Genomic DNA, 20,287 nt, shown 5'->3' on the forward strand with positions numbered 1-20,287 from the left:
GATCGCCAATATGATGTTGGTTGACATGATGGCACCCACATTGATCGGGTACCCCACCATAATAGAAGCCACCAAAACTGCCTGGGGAAGTGGGAGGTTGTTCTCATTCAAACTCGTATCAATCCGGCTACACACAAAGGTTTGCCACCCTTTAGCTTCAAAATTGAGGGTGACCCGGAGGATAGGAACTCCTGGTGTAATCCATGGTGATGATGGTCCTCGGGTGGCCAACATATCATCTAGCCAAGGAGAGCTGCGTCAACCAGAGCCAACTTCTCTAGGTACTGGACTGCCTCCACTTCTTCGAATCCCACATAAGTATTCAAAGAGCCGGCGTCGAAGCAGAATTTCAAATTTCTCACCTTTGTCACTTTTGTCCCCTTCTTGATGTGAGCCACATTGGCGTAGAGCTCCCTGACCAAGTGCTCATTTGCATCGATGACACTGTGGGTGAAACACTTCCACCCCTTGCGCTCGTAAAACTGTCTAAGGACATTTGGATTATGAATATCCAAATCCTTCATTAAGAACTGTCGCTCAAGTGTGAGCGACCTCTGGGGCCACCATTCCTGGAACCTGTTGAAAGCTGTCAAGCTCACGAACCAATCCTCCCACATTTCCGTTTTCTTCGACCTCTCAAGGCCGCCCACTTGGGTGTCCCCCCTTCTACCATCATCCGGGACATTATCATCGACATCAATAGCTACTAGTACCGGAGGAGTAGGTGTAGAGGAGGGCTTGGAACCATGGCTTCCCGCATCAGAACCCCAAGAAGAACTAGATGTAGGTTCGTCGCGCAATTGATAACGCCCAGTGGGTTAGGATGGATGGGACTAGGCCTCAGGTTGGGACTGGGCTTCAGGTTGGACCTCCATTGAATGTCCCTCGGAGGCTTCCCTGGATTGGGCATAAGAGCTGGATTTTGAGGGCTCTGTGGCCCTTTCTCTCATGGTGGTCGGCTTTTTAGTAATAGGCTTTGATTGCACTCGCAGAGGGCAAATGCCTTTTCCTCTGCCTAGGATTCACCTCTCCCTTTTAATGTATCGCCTCCACCACGTGAACTAACCATTGTCAATCATGAAGGATGCAGGTAAGAATCTACACTGATGAAATAAAGGAAGATTGTGAACTAATTGATCGTGCATTGTGTTTGCTTAGGGTTCAAGAACTCAGAGTGGTAAAGTTGTGAATAGTGCCTTGAGATTTTATTTATAGGTTGACCAAGTCGCCCCAAACCTAAGGCGAGTGCGGCCGCACAATTTTGAGTGCAGACCACACTCTTTACTAAGACCTTGAAGCAACTCTACGGTCCGCATAAAAGTGAGTGCGGCCTTAACATTTGTGCGGAGCGCACAATTTTGTGTGCGACCGCAGATTGGCTATGAATTTTGACATGCCAACTTCAGAGAACTTGCAATTTTGGTCTTCCAGTTGTGCGGCCGCACACAGAATTGTGAGGCCGCAAAGTGATTTCTCCTGCTGCATTTAGAATTGTGCGGTCCACACAATTAATGTGTGGTCTGCACTCTTTCAACACTTAGCCAAAAATTTTATGACACAGCCCATGCAATGCACATCCATTCCTGCATACACTTCAAAACTAGTTAGCACAAAACAAAGCCTATCTAATGAAAAATAAAAATAAAAATACACATGGGTTGCCTCCTATGAAGTGCCTGATTTAACGTTACAGCACGACGCATGTTACCATCAATCACTTGAAATGAATTAACGCTACAACGTGGACATCATCAACTTTGCCAAGATAATGTTTCACCCGGTGACCATTGACTCTAAACACTTCATCATTTTTATTCTTCAAGTCTAATGCTCTAAAGGGTGTCACATGCACAACCTCAAATGGACCACTCCACTTGGACTTCAACTTTCCCGAAAACATCCGCAACCGAAAATTGAACAATAGCACAAGATCACATTCTTTGAACTCCTTGTTCCGGATATACTTGTCATGGAGGTACTTCATCTTGTCCTTGTACAAGGACGAACTTGAATATGCATGGAACCAGAATTCATCAAGCTCATTCAATTATGCCACCCTTAAGTTGGCGGAGACATCCCATTCAAGATTAAGCTTCTTCAATGACCACATAGCCTTGTGCTCAAGTTCCACCGATAGGTGACAAGCTTTCCCGAATACTAACCGATATAGAGACATACCAATCGGTGTTTTGTAAGCCGTCCTATAAGCCCAAAGAGCATCATCAAGTTTCTTTGACCAATCCATCCGGTTGGCATTCACGGTCTTTGACAAAATACTCTTGATCTCCCGGTTGGAAACTTTAAGTTGCCCGCTTGCTTGAGGATGATAGGGGGTCGACACTTGGTGAGTAACACCATATTTTGTAAGTAAGGTATCAAAAGCTTTGTTGCAAAAGTGCGATCCCCCATCACTAATAAAGGCCTTTGGAGTACCAAACCTTGTGAAGATGTTCTTTTTCAAAAATGCCACCACACTCTGAGCTTCATTGTTGGGCAAAGCCACGGCTTCAACCCACTTTTACACATAATCCACAACTACCAATATATAAGTGTTCCCACAAGAGCTCACGAACGGACCCATGAAATCAATGCCCCACACATAAAAAATGTCAATCTCTAAGATGGTGGTGAAGGGCATCTCATTTTTCTTAGAAATCCCACCGGCCCTTTGACATTTATCACAACGCTTGACGAGATCGCTAGCATCCTTGTAAAGAGTAGGTCAATAGAATCCACAACTCAACACTTTTGTTGCCGTTCTAGCTCCACCATGGTGACCGTCATATGGAGAAGAGTGGCAAGCCTCAAGGATTTCCATTTGTTCCTCCTCCGGTACACATCGTCGAATCACACCATTGGTACAAATCCGGAAGAGATAAGGCTCATCCCAGTAATAGTCAAGGCAATCCCGTTTGAGTTTCTTCCTTTGGTTCGAAGAGAACTCATTCGGTACAATGCCACTCACAAGATAATTGGCTAAGTTGGCAAAACATGGCATCCCGATCATATAAATGACTAGGAGTTGCTCGTCGGGAAATAAATCATTTATCTCAAGGCCATTATGTGGCCTCCCCTCCTCCTCCAAACGAGACAAGTGGTCCTCTACTTGGTTTTCACTACCTTTGCGATCTTGAATCTCTAGATCAAACTCTTGCAAAAGAAGCACCCACCACATTAGTCTTGCTTTAGAATCTTTCTTGCTCATCAAATATCGAAGCGCCACATGGTCGGTATGAACAATCACCTTTGTACCCATCAAGTACGGGCGAAACTTCTCTATAGCAAAAATAATAGCAAGGAGGTCTTTTTCGGTCATTGTGTAGTTGACTTGGGCATCATTCATGGTCTTACTAGCATAATAGACCGGATGGAAGATTTTGTTGATACGTTGCCCCAAAACTGCTCTGACCGCCGCATCACTTGCATCACACATGAGCTCAAAAGGCAATCTCCAATCCGGTGTAGTGATAATAGGAGTAGTAGTCAACCTGAACTTGAGCAATTCGAATGCCTTCATATAATCCTCGTTGAATTAGAACTTGGCATTCTTCTCCAAAAGTTTACACAAGGGGTTCACCGCCTTAGAAAATTCCTTGATGAATTGGCGATAGAACCCCACATGACCCAAAAAGCTCCTCACTCCCTTCACGGATGTAGGAGGAGGGAGTTTGGAGATCACCTCAATTTTGGTCTTGTCGACCTCAATACCATGCTTTGAAATTTTGTGGCCGAGGACTATGCCTACTTCGACCATGAAGTGATATTTCTCCCAATTCAAAACCAAGTTTGTCTCCTGACATTTTTCCAAGACCTTATCCAAGTTGTTCAAGCAAGCATTGAAGGAATTCCCAACCATAGAGAAATCATCCATAAAGACCTCAAGAAAATCCTCCACTATGTCGGTGAAGATGGCCATCATACACCGTTGAAAAGTCATCGGTGCATTGCATAACCAAATGGCATCCGCGAGAATACGAAAGTACCATAGGGACAAGTGAAAGTAGTCTTCTCTTGGTCCTCAGGGGCAATGAGAATTTGATTGTAGCCGGAATATCCATCAAGGAAACAATAAAAAGCTCGTCCGACTAACCTATCAAGCATTTGATCAAGAAATGGAAGCGAAAAATGATCTTTTTGAGTGACTTTGTTGAGCTTCCGATAGTCCATGAACACTCTCCATTTGGTCACCGTTCTTGTAGGAATAAATTCGTTCTTGTCATTGGTGACCATAGTCATGCCCCATTTATTTGGGACACATTGCACCGGAGAGGTCCACGAGCTATCGGAAATGGGGTAAACTACCCCGGCATCCAACTACTTTATCATCTCCTTCTTCACTACCTCTTGCATTGCTTTATTTAATATTCTTTGATGTACAATGGAGGATTTTGAATCCTCCTCCAAAATAATCTTGTGCATGCAAAGGCAGGGCTTATACCCCGAATATTCGCCAATGTCCATCATATAACTTTCTTCCTCTTTTGAAGCACCGCCAAAGTAGAATCTACTTGCACATTAGTCAAGAAGGAGGAAAGAATAACAAGTAAAGTAGAACATGGGCCAAGAAACTCATACCTGAGATGTGAAGGCAATGGATTTAACTCCAAAGTGGGAGGCTCCTCGATTGAGGGATTTGTTGGAGGAGTCTTCCGGCTCTCAAGATCTAAGGACAATTTTCGGAGTTCATAAGTATACGACCACATTCCTTGTAATGCATTTACATATTCCACATATCCATCCTTCTCATCATCATCATCATGATTAAGCAATACGGCCTCCAAAGTATCATCAACATTCATCATATCACTAGGATCATCAACAATCACCTCGGTCACTAAGTCCACAAATGAACAAACTTCGTTGCTATTCGGTTGCCTCATAGATTTGCACACATGGAAAACCATATTTTCATCGCCCACCCGAAAGGTGAGCTCACCGGCTTCCATATAACCAAGAGCCTTCCCTGTAGTAAGGAAAGGTATACCCAAGATAATAGGCACCTCATAGTCCATTTCGCAATCAAGAATCACAAAGTCCGTCGAGAGGATGAACATATCAACACGAACCAACACATCATCAGTAATACCCAATGGTCTCTTCATAGTACGATCCGTCATTTGTAACCTCATAGATGTGGGTCTTGGTTGCCCAATTCCCAAAGTTTGAACACTGAGTATGGCATCAAGTTGATACTTTCCCCTAGATCACATAGAGCTTTGGCAAAGTCGGCGCTTCCAATAGTGCAAGGGATTGTGAAAGCGCCGGGATCTTCCAATTTAGGAGCCATTGAGTAAACAATAGCACTCACTTGATGTGTCATCTTGATAGTCTCACAATTCATAGATCTTTTCTTTGTCACCAAATCTTTCATGAACTTTGCATAACCGGGCATTTGTTCCAACGCCTCAACCAATGGCACATTAATGGATAAGCTCTTCATCATGTCAATAAACTTCTTGAATTAGCTCTCACTATTTTGCTTGGCGAGCCTTTGAGGGTATGGTGGAGGAGGCCTTGGCATTGGTGCCTTGGCCTTTGGCACTACTATTTCCGGTATGTCAATCACGTGTTCCCTAGACGGGTTCACTTCTTATGGGGTCTCCTCCACATTCTCATCAATATAAATTCTCACTTCTTCATTATCTTGAACCACATTGCTTGGAATCTCATCTTCTTGAACCATTACATCATCATCCACAATTCTTCTTTGATTTGAGGTGGTTGCATCTCCACTTCTTCCACTCCTTGTTGTTAAATCCATGGCATGTCCCGTGTTGTTTCCACCCTTCGGGTTCACCACCGTATCACTAGGTAGTGCCCCTTTAGGACGAGTGTTTAAATCTTGCGAGATTTTCCCTAATTGAACTTCAAAATTGCGGATTGAAGTGTTGTGAGAGGCTAATTGAGCATCAGAGTCGGCATTTTTCTCCATCATTTGTTTGAACATATTTTCAATCTGTACCATCTCATTATTGGAAGAACTAGAACCTTGAGACGGATAAAGAGGCGGGTTTTTTGGTTGTTGATACATCGGGGGACTTTGAGAGCACGACCCCCGATTCCCTTGGTTACCATTCCAACCTCCTTGGTTGTTGCCTCCCCAATATCCTTGATTGTTGCCACCCCAATTGCCTTGGTTGCCTTGATTGTTCCAATTTCCTTGGTTATTGTTATTGATCCAATTACCTTGATTATTGGTACCACCACATACCACTCCAATTGCCTTGGTGGTTTTGATTGTTCCAATTTCCTTGATTTCCTTGAGATCGCCATTGTTGTTGATTCGGGCCTTGAGAGTTGTTCTTTTGCCCTTGGTAGTTATTCACATATTGCACTTCTTCCTCTTGCTTATTATATGATTCGACTTGGTCGAACCCACTATCATCTTGCACAAATTGTTCTACACGGTTTTGCACTTGTTGACCCTTTTGCCTTCGCTTGTTCACCATCATATTGAAACCTCCCATTGCATTTACTTGCTTAGGACCTTGAACCTGTTGAAGTTGAGCTTTGGCCAATTGATTCATTGTAGTGGTCAAATCGGCAATAGCTTGCAAATGATCGTGCAATTCTTTATGTAGGTGAATCACGTTTGGATCACCTTGAAGAACATTTGCTCTACTTTGCCATGCCGATGAAGTATCCTTCATTTCATCTAAGATTTCGCAAGCTTCGACATATAGTGTTGTCATGAAATTTCCATCGACAAGTTGGTTGACCACGCATTTATTGGTGGTATTGATCCCCTTGTAGAAGGTTTGTTGAATCATATCTTCAGTTATGTCATTATTCGGGCACTCTTTCACCATAGTGTTGTACCTCTCCCATATCTCGTGCAAAGGCTCATTGAATTCTTGTTTGAATGCTAGAATTTCGTCTCTAAGAGTAGCCATATGAACTTGGCAATGAATTTTTCCGCCAATTCATCCCATGTATGGATAGAATGGTTTGGCAATCTTTCTAACCAGTCCAAGGCTTTTCCCCATAGAGAAAAGGGAAATAGTCTCAACCTTAAAGCATCCTCAGAAATGTTGGTATGTTTACTCCCCCAGCAAATGTCCACAAATCCTTTCAAGTGCTTGTACGCATTTTGATTTGGAGCCCCGGTGAAGAATCCCCATTGCTCAAGCAAAGTAAGCATAACATTTGTGATTTGCAAGTTGCCCGCCCTAATACGGGGCGGGACTATGGCACTTGCGTACCCTTCATTCGGCAACACCCGGTGTGGAGCCGCTCTTGATGGGTTTGGGGGAGGAACAAGAATGTTGTGTTGAGGTGGTCGACCTTGTCTATTTGCTTGAGGTTCAAGAGGAACCTCTTCAACTGTGTCATCTTCCACGCCCACATTCCCCAAAGGCATGTTTCCGAGAGGTTCATTGTTGAGAGCCATTTTTGTACCTACAATCGATTCACAAAAAGGTTAATAACCCAGAAGGAAAAGAAGACAATTCACACACAAAACCAAATATATAGCTAAATCCGTTTTTAGCTCCCCTACAACGGCGCCAAATATTGATGTCGCCCAAACTCACACCAGTAATTTAGGTTGCGAGGCGATCAATGCAATAATAAAAACCCAACGCGAGTCGGGGTCGATTCCACAGGGAGCTTGATGTGGGATTAGGTACCTAGTGTGAATGTATGACGTGCCTAAGATTACACTTCCACATTTTCAATTGTTGTTTCTACTTCTACTTTTACGCTAATGCTTGTAATTGTAAAGCTAAGAGACAATGGTTTTGGTTTTGGTTGTTTTTCAAGTTATAAAAGATCTAGGGTTGCGACTTCCGCCTAGTTGGTTACCTAACGAATTTAGAGCTTTAGGGCATGTTTGGTTGATCGGGATACAATATAGCAATCACACGCAATTACTCACTCTATACCTCTCGGTAGTTAGAGTGATTTTTCCCAATTTGGTTTTCTCAAGTCCAAATGGGTATCTCACGAAACAAGTGATAAATTCTCAAGTCGGGTATTACTCTCTCTAGATTCGACTCTTTAATTGGGGCTATTAATTTCTTGAGTTCACCCCAATTTCTTGTTAGCCAAGTTTTTCTAGACTTAGTCTCACTTTCTCAAGTATAGACTAAGTCAATTAGGCATGAATTAATGTTTGCAACCATCAATTCTCAAATTCAAGCAAGAACTAGGCTAAATATCATATACTCAATCATAAATAAGCCATAAATCAATCACCCATTAAGTACCCATACTAGGGTTGGGTTACAACCCTAGCTAAGGGTTTAGCTACTCATGGAAAATGAAGAAATTAAAGAAAAAACTAAGATAAAATGCATAATAATTGATTAAGGAAATAAAATCTAATGTTTAAATTCTAAACTAGTACAAAGTTACCCAATACAGTAAATAAAAATGGCTTTAAATGTTCAGGTGCACGAAAACTTAACCTAAGAATGACAAAAAGATCTATTTATACCTAGTTGAAAATATCTGACAAAATTTTCCCTGCGAAGGTTGTGCGGTCGCACAATTTTGTGTGCGGTCCACATTTTGAGACTGACTGGTCAGGTTGGCTTTCTGCGGTCGCATAAAAGTGAGATGCGGCCGCACTTTCTCTAATTGTGTGGACCGCACATTTTTGAGTGCGGCCACACTCTTGCTCATGGACTGGATTAGGGTTTCATTCTGCGTACCACATATTTATGAGGCCGCACAATAATAGTGCGGTCCGCATATCTTACAACAACAACAACGACCCAGTAAAATCTCACTAATGGGGTCTGGGGAGGGTAGTGTGTTTGCAGACCTTACCCCTACCCCGAAGGAGTAGAGAAGCTGTTTCCGAAAGACCCTCGGCTCAAAAAAATAAAAGGACAAAATGACAAAATGACAAAAAGGAGACAATATTAGTATCACAACAACAATCATAGAATAAATAGGAACACCATGAAATCCATAAGAAAGATGCAAAGCAAATGGAGACAATATTAGTAAATATTAGTATCACCACAAAAATCATAAGAAAAATAGAAACATCATGAAATCTAGAAGAAAGATGCAAAGCAAAAGCGATAGCTAGTAAATAGGACATGCACTGAAAAGCGAAATAGTAAGCCACAACATTGCCACTAGCTATCTTAGACAAAAATCCTACATGGCTAGTCCCACAATGATACGAATTAAGGCATGACTCAACTACCTCCTAACCTACAACCCTAATGCTTGACCTCCACATCTTCCTATCAAGTGACATGTCCTCGGAAATCTGGAGCCTCGCCATATCCTGCCTGATCACCTCTCCCCAATACTTCTTAGGTCGCCCTCTACCTCTTCTCATGCCTTCCACAACCAGTTGCTCACACCTCCGTACCGGAGCATCTGGGCTTCTCCTCTGAACATGTCCGAACCATCTAAGCCTCACTTCCCGCATCTTGTCATCAATGGGAGCCACATGCACCTTCTCCCGGATATCATCATTCCTAATCTTATCTATCCTAGTGTGCCCGCACATCCACCGTAACATCCTCATTTCTGCTACTTTCATCTTCTGGATATGTGAGTTCTTAACGGGCTAACACTCAGCCCCATACATCATGGACGGTCTAACAACAGCTTTATAAAACTTTCCTTTGAGTATAGGTGGCACTCTCTTGTCACACAGGACTCCAGATGCTAACCTTCACTTCATCCATCTTACCCAAATACGGTGTGTGACATCCTCGTCGATCTCCCCTCCCCCCTGGATAACCGAACCAAGGTACTTGAAGCTGCCTCTACTCAGGATGACCTGTGAATCAAGCCTCACATCCACGCCTTCTTCCCCTGGCTCAGCGCTGCACTTACACTCTAGGTATTCCGTCTTCGTCCTGCTCAGCTTGAAACCCTTAGACTCAAGAGCCTGTCTCCAAACCTCCAGCCTCTCGTTAACACCGGCTCGCGACTCATCAATCAGAACTATGTCATCGGCGAATAGCATGCACCATGACACATCCCCTTGAATATGGTGTGTTAACGCGTCCATCACCAGTGCGAATAAGAACGGACTGAGCACAGAACCTTGGTGTAACCCCATTACAACCGGAAAATGCTCAGAGTCGCCTCCTACTGTCCTAACCCGAGTCTTAGCCCCATCATACATGTCCTTCACAGAGTTCGCATATCTTAAAGCTCCCAAATTATAGCTCTCTGAATCTAGTATTCTGCGACCGCACAATAATTGTGTGGTCCGCACTCTTTGAAGAAATTCTATCAGTGTATCTCTAGAGTTTGCGACCACACACAGTATTGTACGGTCTGCACTGCAGCCCTTTTCGCCTTGTTTTGGTTCTTGTCCAACTTTACTCATTTTTGAGTTGATTTTTACTTCTTTGGCTCGTTTCTCAATATTCCTGCAAGAAAGCACATTTCATTAGTTCTCGGGAATACCTTTAAGCATTTTTTAGCTAAAACATAAGTAAGAGAGAACAAATAAGCAGTCAAAATCCCTACTTATCAGCACGCCGTACTGGGCGACGCACCATGCCTAGTGTGGGATATCACACTGCCTCTTTCGATTACTTAGAAGAATCTATGAACTCAACCAACAATATAATGCAAAGATATCACAAGTTATGGCTCTTTCAATTACAAGAAAAAGTGAATATAGATGCAACAATTAAATCTTTCAAAAACGATTCAACTACATAAAAATAGAGTTATAATCCACAAACAGTCATCAATACACCAAATCCATCAAAACCCAAAAGGAACTACTCCATAGACATGGAGAAGTTCTTCACAAATATAACTAAAGTATAGAAAAACATAAATTCAATCCAAACCCGGATCTTGAGTGAAGAAGGGATGATCAAATCCTTGTGCTTGTGTTCTTCCAACTCCTCCTTAGCCTCCTTAGGTCGAAATTGTATCAAAAGTCCCGAACATTGTGTTTTCCCATGTATTTAAACCATCCCCCAATAATCCCTGGACAAAAATTCCCTTTTTATCGGAAAATGGGAAGATACTCTAATATTTTTATGCTATCGCACCGCATGCCATGCCGCGGCATGCGGCGCGCTTGTAGGAAATTCTAGAACGTGTTGAAAAATCATTTCTGGCCATATTTTGCACCGTGCGTTGCGCTAATACATTTCCTCTTAAGCTTATTTTTTTAATACTTCTTTTGCCTAACTTTTGTTGCCTTTCATAGTGCATGACAACAACACTATATTAAGCCATTCATAAAGTAGATGAGCCACGCTGTCATAGGCCAATTTTATGGCCTTGAGGAATTTTCTTCTATTTTTCATATATACTTAGTTTTCGGTCCTGAACTCGATCCCGGGTTAATTTTTTGGCTTCTACTCAGACTTCAAAGCTTCAAATTATTCGATTTAGCTCCAAATTATCTTCTTAACTAGGAATTATTTCTTGCAAGGCATAAAATACATAATAAGTTTAAAACAATAGCGATTAATGCTCAAACTCAATTAAAGTGCAGTAAATTAGAGTGAAATAAGCGACTAAAACATGTAATTATTGTCACTCCCCGAACTAGGGGAGCGCGACCGGCGCTAAACCGAGAGAACCCGGCCGAGCAAGCCTGTTAGATTTTCTTCTACCCAAACTCATCCATGAATAAAGAGGAGATGTACTTTATTAATCAAACACTGATAATGTTCTATTAAGAGCCTCCTTTCCATTCCCATTAGCAACTTCATTCATAATTTCCAAAATATTACGAGTTTATAGAATTAATGCAAAACATGATTTCCACCACAACCTGTCTACAGAGCCTCTAAATATAATAGAAGAGTAATATGGAAATACCGGCAACAAGGCCCTGACTATACCTCAAAATACAGTACATGAGAAACAAAAGATACATGACCCCGAAATGAATTGGGGCTACCAAAGCAGCTGAAAAGAGTGTACTGCTATCACTGATCAATGTTGCATGCTGTAGAACCAACTGCATCCATTAAAGATGCAGTGCCCCCCGCAGATGGGACGTTAGTACTGTCGAATATCACTAGTATATATAGCTAAAAATCCTATTTCAAAATAGAATGCCCATATAAGAAAAGACAACACATGGAAACAGCAAGTCACAATCAACGATATCCAAATGTCCAGTTAAAACATAATAATTTTCCAAATACGACCTTCATATACAAATTTGGTTGGGAGATCATTAGCACTGATATACCACAGTATTTATTAGCACGGAGTCCGAACATGCCCTATCGGCTAGGCCATCTCCCCACGAACAATGTGGTTTGGCATGTGATGCGAAAGAAAGTTGTTACCAAGAGTAGTACCACCATATGCGCAATATGGCGTCTGATCTCCACCCGATCAGCTAGGCCTCCTTCTCACATATGCCGTGTGGGTTGACTTTTCCCGTCCACAAAGGTTCCAGTTTCATCCCAATTAAGGGGAATAATATCACTATTTCCCAAAGGTTCCAATTTTATCCCAAATAAGAGGAATAATCCCAATCCACCTCTACACCGGCACGTGTAGTTTCAGGTGTGGGCCTTATGACTCACCCTTCCTCGGTTTTGCTAATGACGCTCCCAAAATTATTTTTGATTTTATTTGCACACAGAGGTATCATAAATACAATTGTACTCACCTCAACATCTTTCACATTGTATAAATTCTCATTAGTATTTCCAGTCATTCACAACGATAATATTTCCTTGGCTCATTTGGCCAATCACAAGATTTTTTATTCCTGGCACGATGGCCGTATTTCATATTCCACACTTTCACACATTTCAATTTCAAAGATCACCATCAAATATCAACATATAGAATATTTCAGAAATCATATACTTCAAATCCATTTATAATGGGAACTTTAAACACAAATGATTTCTTCCCAAAGAATGGGGCATACCAACCAACAATAGAAACACACATCAAAATAAAAAAGAATCAATACACCATTTATTCTTACAATACTCTTACCCGGAAATGATAATGTGCAATTTCAACACACGAGTATGTAAGAACTCGAATCACAATGGGTATATTTATAAAGCAAAGCATTAGTTAAAGCAGCCACTTATGGGCATGAATTGAGTACAAAAGCCTTTAGGCAGTTCTATTTTCAAAATCATTTTTAAACAATCGAGTCGAGGCTCATTTCATATTCTTTATCGCATCCTCTCAAATCATTTACACTACTAGCCACAATCATAACTTAAATTCTTGGCACGCTGGCCACACTCTATATCCCCAATTCACTTATTTCATTTTCAACCACTTTTATAGGTTATCAACAATAAGACATTTCCAACCAAGACTTTAGGTACACATATGAGCAATTAAGAGTCTTAAGAATGTTGAGATTTCCTCACACGATTTGGCATACTAGCTTTCATTTGAAATACGATTCAAATCCACAACATTTTAATACGCAACCCATACTTTAAAACTCACGGGAACATTATGGAATTTGATTCTAAGAGAGAAAGTTTAGCCAACATACCTAAAATTCATCCCTTAATGATACTACAATGATCCACTACACTAAGCAACTTCAATCTATAATAAAAACATCCAATGGGACCAAAATTAGTAACAAATTTCATAATTTAGGCCATTTAGGTATTTTATCAAACACCTAGTAGGCATGAATCTCTACACCTCTTAACCATAGAATTAGTTCATCCAGCTACTACCATTTACCAACAATTTATCCCACCATCATTCTTAACCAATTCATAACTTCCAACATCACATACATGACCATCCATCCACACCCAACCAACAAATATCCATCAAATAATCACCTTTCAATCTCTACAATGGTTATGTATTTAAATTGGGAACTTATAGCTTCCAATCACCATACCATAAGTTCCAATACTTAATTCATACTCATATTACCATAATATATCCATACATGTAAGTCTAAGGGTGTAGTATTACCTTTTAGGAGAAATCTTGCAAAACCCTCCTTTGAGTTCTTGAAGAAATTTCTTGAAGATCTAGGTATTTTATGTGTAGATCTCATCAATACTAGTGTAGGAATGATGGAATTTAACACCAAGATAATGGGGATTGCTTACCTTGAAGAAGAGGGGAGTTGATGGTCTTGAGAGAGTGGAGAAAAGCTCCAAAATCCGTCTAAGTGAAATAGGGGAATGAACCCCCAAGGTGAGTACTTACGGGAAAATCTTCAGGTGGGGGTAGCGTGCCCGTGCCAGCGCCAAATGCCTATACTTCACTGGTTTTCAAAGTTGCTGAGAGGGATGGCGTGCCATAATCCGCGCGTTGCGCTGTCCCTAGCACGCTCCCAGTTATTTTCTTTTCCATTTCTTTCTTATCCACTCACCCTCAATTGATACCTTGCTATGATATAGACCCGAATTGACTTCCAAACCTTCATATAAGTATGAAATCATGTTTACATAATAACATCCTTTCTATTTAATGTATCCAACATGTTACACACAAATTCTTCCCATTCACAAAACTCCTTAATATGATCCAACACACCTTAAACATATATTCTCATTTCAAAATGACGTGGTTCAACTCACAGACTTCAACACAACACACAACGGAGGCAATCTCGACTTCCGAACTTATCTAACAAGGATAAAAACTAAGTACCTCTCATAGGCCAATTATCCAATAACTTCACCTTCACTAGCTTTCAGCGGAACGATAGACAAAGGATTTCCAACTACCTTCTTAGACATAGACACATGAAACACCATAGTTCGACATATCTCCTTCAAGATTTCATAAGGCCTAATGGGACTACACATACTTTACCTTCCTTAACAATTCACCCAATATATTCATAGAAAAAATCTTGAGAATAACCCGTTCACTTTCTTTAACTCTAAATCCCTACGCCGAACACCCAAATAAAACCTTTGGCGACCTCCAACAATCACTCTAAGATGTGCTAGCTTGAATATGACCATAAAACTTCCTATCCAATATATTTGATCACAGGATAATGCTCCTTCTTTGATATGTTTGAACCTACAACTCTCGATAGATTTGCTACAAATAGGAACAACGAGGTTCGAGATTTTGCTAGAATTATTCAAGAATCCATTAATGTGCCGAGAAGGGTATTTCAGGAAGTTATGTTCTAAGAGACACGAAGGTTACTACCAATAGTGCTGACATGATTAATCATTGTGATAACATCATAAATTTGACAAATGAGGCATAGAGTTGCCTAGTACACATTGATAACGTGGAAACATGTACATGATCCAGATATGTAAAATAAGTGAGTCCTTTTAGACATGTGACATATGGGAGGCATGATCGGGAGGATAAATACATTAGCATCCGTAACTCTTGGATGACTATGAGTTATGAAAGGGACAGTAACAATTATTTCATTCCATATGTGCCTTGTTCGGCAATAGTAGGACTCAAAGAGAAATAGCCAAGTACGTGATACCAGTTGCCTCTTGGAATGTAGGAAAAATCAGTTTATCTCAAAATGAGAATATTCTGGCACCCTGAATGTGATATGGGTTTCAAAATACATGAAGTTGTATTATGCTCTTAACAGTAACTAGCACAAGGGATCTATGTCACAAGCCCATAGGGATGAAAAAGAAGTTGAACACTGGTGAGATTATTATCATTCTGACATCTTAGCCCTTTGCAATAGTTGATCCTATATGAGAGGACTAGAGATACAACAAACTTATCATTCAAATAAATATGCTCATCATAAGGCCATTTAACTTTCAACCACACACGAGTGAAATCATGTAGATAATACATCTTAACGTTTGGATGAAATCATGTATTAGTTAGAGAGAATGTACACTTTTCTAGCTAGACATATTTCTACCATAACAACTCTCAAGCCGCTATATCAGGTCACTTCACGGGCAACCACCATACTGGGAACAAAGTGAGTTACTCACTAAGGCATGATATATGTGGACATAAAAGTCATACTGAGATGGGTAAACAACAAGATCTCCCTGTGACAAATTTGTGATAAATCTCAGATTGCTCAGAAACTTTATGCGGATAAGTGGACCCTTTCAATTGGCATGTATGCACATGATAGGTGCTGAGATATGATCTCATGTTACTAGACAGTGAAATGGATTCATGATAATGCTCACAAAGGAGTAAAATGATTGTTCTAATCATAGGAGTCACATACACCAGAGAGAAAAACAGTGACTCAAGAAGGATATCAACACTAGGCTGCTTTTCATTGGATATGATACCACATAGGTAAATATTTTGATGGTGTGTGCATAGGCACATGTGAGCAGATGTTATCCATTTTAATCAAAAGGTGTTGTAAGAAATTCATCAGGTATAGTCCTTTATTGAGAATTTAGGGAAGCAAGTGGGATGTATTAATCCTAGAGTTATAACTCAATTCAAGGAAAGATTTATAGAGTTTGATCTCTCAAGAGGTTGTAAATACAAGGAATTGTGATAAAGAAGCTTCATAATTGATAGGTCTCGTTCAAAGAGTAGATACAGAGAACGACTCATAAAGTTATTCCGGTTCTATCTCAACATCCATAACAACATAATGAGTTACATATAATAAAGTGGAATCGGGATCAATAAGAGCATACACATAATGAGATTAGACAGTCAATATACCTGTAACCATATCTGGAGAAGCCTTAAACTTTTGACGCCTCCTCATAGCATAAAACCTGTTGGGCCCTCCCGAGCTCTGAATACCACCCCTAGCTGCTCGACGCCCTACGGGCGATATAGTGCTTATAGCTGGGGGAGGCATTATGAATGTAGTAGCTATGGAACTGGATGGTTGTGTTGCTCCCCTGCCCATGCTCTGGCGAGACGAATGACAATCTCTCTGAATGTGACCCCTCATACCACACTTGTAACATACATAGGTATCATAGTGACATAATACTGGATGCCATCTCCCACACTTCACACAACGGGGATGAGGTCCACTAAACTGACTCGTCCCATTGACCTGATATTTACCCTTTTTGCATACATTATAAGCATCCCCCTTATCCTTCCTCCAAGCTTCCAATGCGGGAGTAAATAACCTCGTATCGGTTTGCTGTATGGGCCTTTGGAATTCCCAAACCTACCACCCCTAACATACTGCTAAGCATACTCACTACACGACGCCAAATGTTCCTTCCCGCACATCGGGCAGACCGGGATGGGTGTACCCAACCTAGGGCATTTGTTCTTCTTGTGCCCCCTCTTTCCACAACCGTAACATATTTCAAGAGTCATCCAACATCTCCCCAAGTGACGCTTCTTGCAAACCAAACAATCCGGCTCATTATTACCAACAACCCCTTTTTATTTCTCAGATACACTCACCACATGATCCGATGGTGCGGTGACATTGGTAGGAACAATGATACTTCGCCTAGCAGCAAGTTCTTCCAATACCTCCACGGTTCGACGCATTCTCCCAACGAACTCTTGTGTAATCTCCCCCAGATTCAATGGCGTGGTCATTCCCTCCTTGCTACTTCGAACTCATGGTTTACTCATCTAGAAAATGAGACATGGCGAGAAAATTAGCTTCCTATCTTGAGCTCTATCGCACGATATGGAGTATCAAAGAAGTGTGAAATTCTTAAATGTCCAAGTAGTCTCCTCATTGTAGATGTGGTCGATAACACACCGATAAGAAGGACTCTACTAGACACGGCTCTGAGACATCCTAGGACACTTTAAAACCTTAGGCTCTGATACCAAGTTTGTCATGCCCCGAACTCGGGGAGCGCGACCGGCGCTCAACTGAGAGAACCCGGCCGAGCAAGCCTGTTAGATTTCCTTCTACCCAAACTTATCCATGAATAAATATGAGATGTACTCCATTAATCAAACACTGAAAAGGTTCTATTAAGAACCTCCTTTTCATTCCCATTAGCAGCTTCATTCATAATTTTCAAAATATTACGAGTTTATAAAATTAATGCAAAACATGATTTCCAAATACCAACATTTCTAGTTCAACTCCCAACATCAACCACAACCTGTCTACGGAGCCTCTAAGTACAATAGAAGAATAATATGAAAATACCGGCAACAAGGCCCCGACTATACCTCAAAACACAGTACATGAGAAACAAAATATACTTGACCCCGAAATGAAGTGGGGCTCACCAAATCAGTTGAAAAGAGTGTACTGCTATCACTGATCAATGCCACCTACCATAGAATCACCTGCATCTATTAAAGATGCAGCACCCCCGACAAAAGGGACGTTAGTACTGTCGAATAACACTAATATATATAGCTAAACATCATCTTTCAAAATAGAATGTCCATATAAGAAAAGGCAACAGATAGAGTCACAATCAACAATATCCAAATGTACAGTTTAAACATAATAATTTTCCAAATACGAACTTTATATACAATTTTGGTTCGGAGATCATTAGCACCGATATACCACCGTCTTTGTTAGCACGGAGTCCGATCACGTCGAACAATGTGGTTTGACATGTGATGCGAAAGAAAGTTGTTACCAAGAGTAGTACCACCGTATGCGCAATATGGCGTCTGATCTCCACCCGATCACCTAGGCCGCCTTCCCACATATGCCGTGTGGGTTGACTTTTCCAATTCCCAAAGGTTCCAGTTTCATCCCAATTAAGGGAAATAATATCACAATTTCCCAAAGGTTCCAATTTTATCACAAATAAGGGGAATAATTCCAATTCACCCCTACACCGGCAAGTGTAGTTTCAGGTGTGGGCCTTATGACCCACCCTTCCTCGGTTTTGCTAATGATTCTCCCAAAACTATTTTTGATTTGATTTGCACACAGAGGTATCATAAATACAATTGTACTCACCTCAACATCTTTCACATTGTATAAATTCTCATTAGTATTTCTAGTCCTTCACAACGAAAATATTTCCTTGGCTCATTTGGTCATTCACAAGATTCTTTATTCCTGGCACGATGGCCGTATTTCATATTCCACACTTTTACCCCTTTCAATTTCAAAGATCACCATCAAATATCAACATATAGAATATTTCAGAAATCATATACTTCAAATCCATTTGTAATGGGAACTTTAAACACAAATGGTTTCTTCCCAAAGAATGGGGCATACCAATCAGCAATAGAAACACACATCAAAATCAAAAATAATCAATACATCATTTATTCTTGCAATACTCTTCCCCAGAAATGACAATGTACAATTTTAACACACGAGTATGTAAGAACTCAAATCACAGTGGGTATATTTATAAAGCAAAGTATTAGTTAAAGCAGTCACTTATGGGCATGAATCGAGTACAAAAGCCTCTACACAGTTCTATTTTCGAAATCGTTTTTAAACAATCGAGTCGAGGTACATTTCATATTTTTTATCGCATCCTCTCAAATCATTTACACTACTAGCCATAATCATAACTTAAATTCTTGGCACGTTGGCCCCACTCTATATTTTCAATTCACTTATTTCATTTTCAACCACTTTTATAGGTTATCAACAATAAGACATTTTCAATCAAGACTTTAGGTACACATATGAGCAATTAAGAGTCTTAAGAATGTTGAGATTTCCTCACACTATTTGGCATACTAGCTTTCATTTGAAATACGATTCAAATCCACAACATTTAATACGCAACCCATACTTTAAAACTCACGGGAACATTATGGAATTCGATTCTAAGAGAGAAAGTTTAGCCAACATACCTCAAATTTGTCCCTTAATGATACTACAATGATCCACTACACTAAGCAACTTCAATCTACAATAAAAATATCCAATGGGAACAAAAATAGTAACAAATTCCATAATTTAGGTCATTTAGGCATTTTATCAAACACCTAGTAGGCATGAATCTCTACACCTCTTAACCATAGAATTAGTTTATCCAACTACTACCATTTACCAACAATTTATCTCACCATCATTCTTAAACAATTCATAACTTCCAACGTCACATACATGACTATCCATCCATACCCAACCAACAAATATCCATCAAATAATCACCTTTCAATCTCTACAATGGTTATGTATTTAAATTGGGAACTTATGGTTTCCAATCACCATACCATAAGTTCCAATACTTAATTCATACTCATATTACCATAATATATCCATACATATAAGTCTAAGGGTGTAGGATTACCTTTTGGGAGAAATCTTGCAAAACCCTCCTTTGAGTTCTTGAAGAATTATTTTGAAGATCTAGGTATTTTATGTGTAGATCTCATTAATACTAGTGTAGGAATGATGGAATTTAACACCAAGATAATGGGGATTGCTTACCTTGAAGAAGAGGGGAGTTGGTGGTCTTGAGAGAGTGGAGAAAAGCTCCCAAATCCGTCCAAGTGAAATGGGGAAAAT

The sequence above is a fragment of the Nicotiana tabacum genome, chromosome 11 (genome assembly GCF_000715075.1).
Source record: "Nicotiana tabacum cultivar K326 chromosome 11, ASM71507v2, whole genome shotgun sequence".
Lineage (NCBI taxonomy): Eukaryota > Viridiplantae > Streptophyta > Magnoliopsida > Solanales > Solanaceae > Nicotiana > Nicotiana tabacum.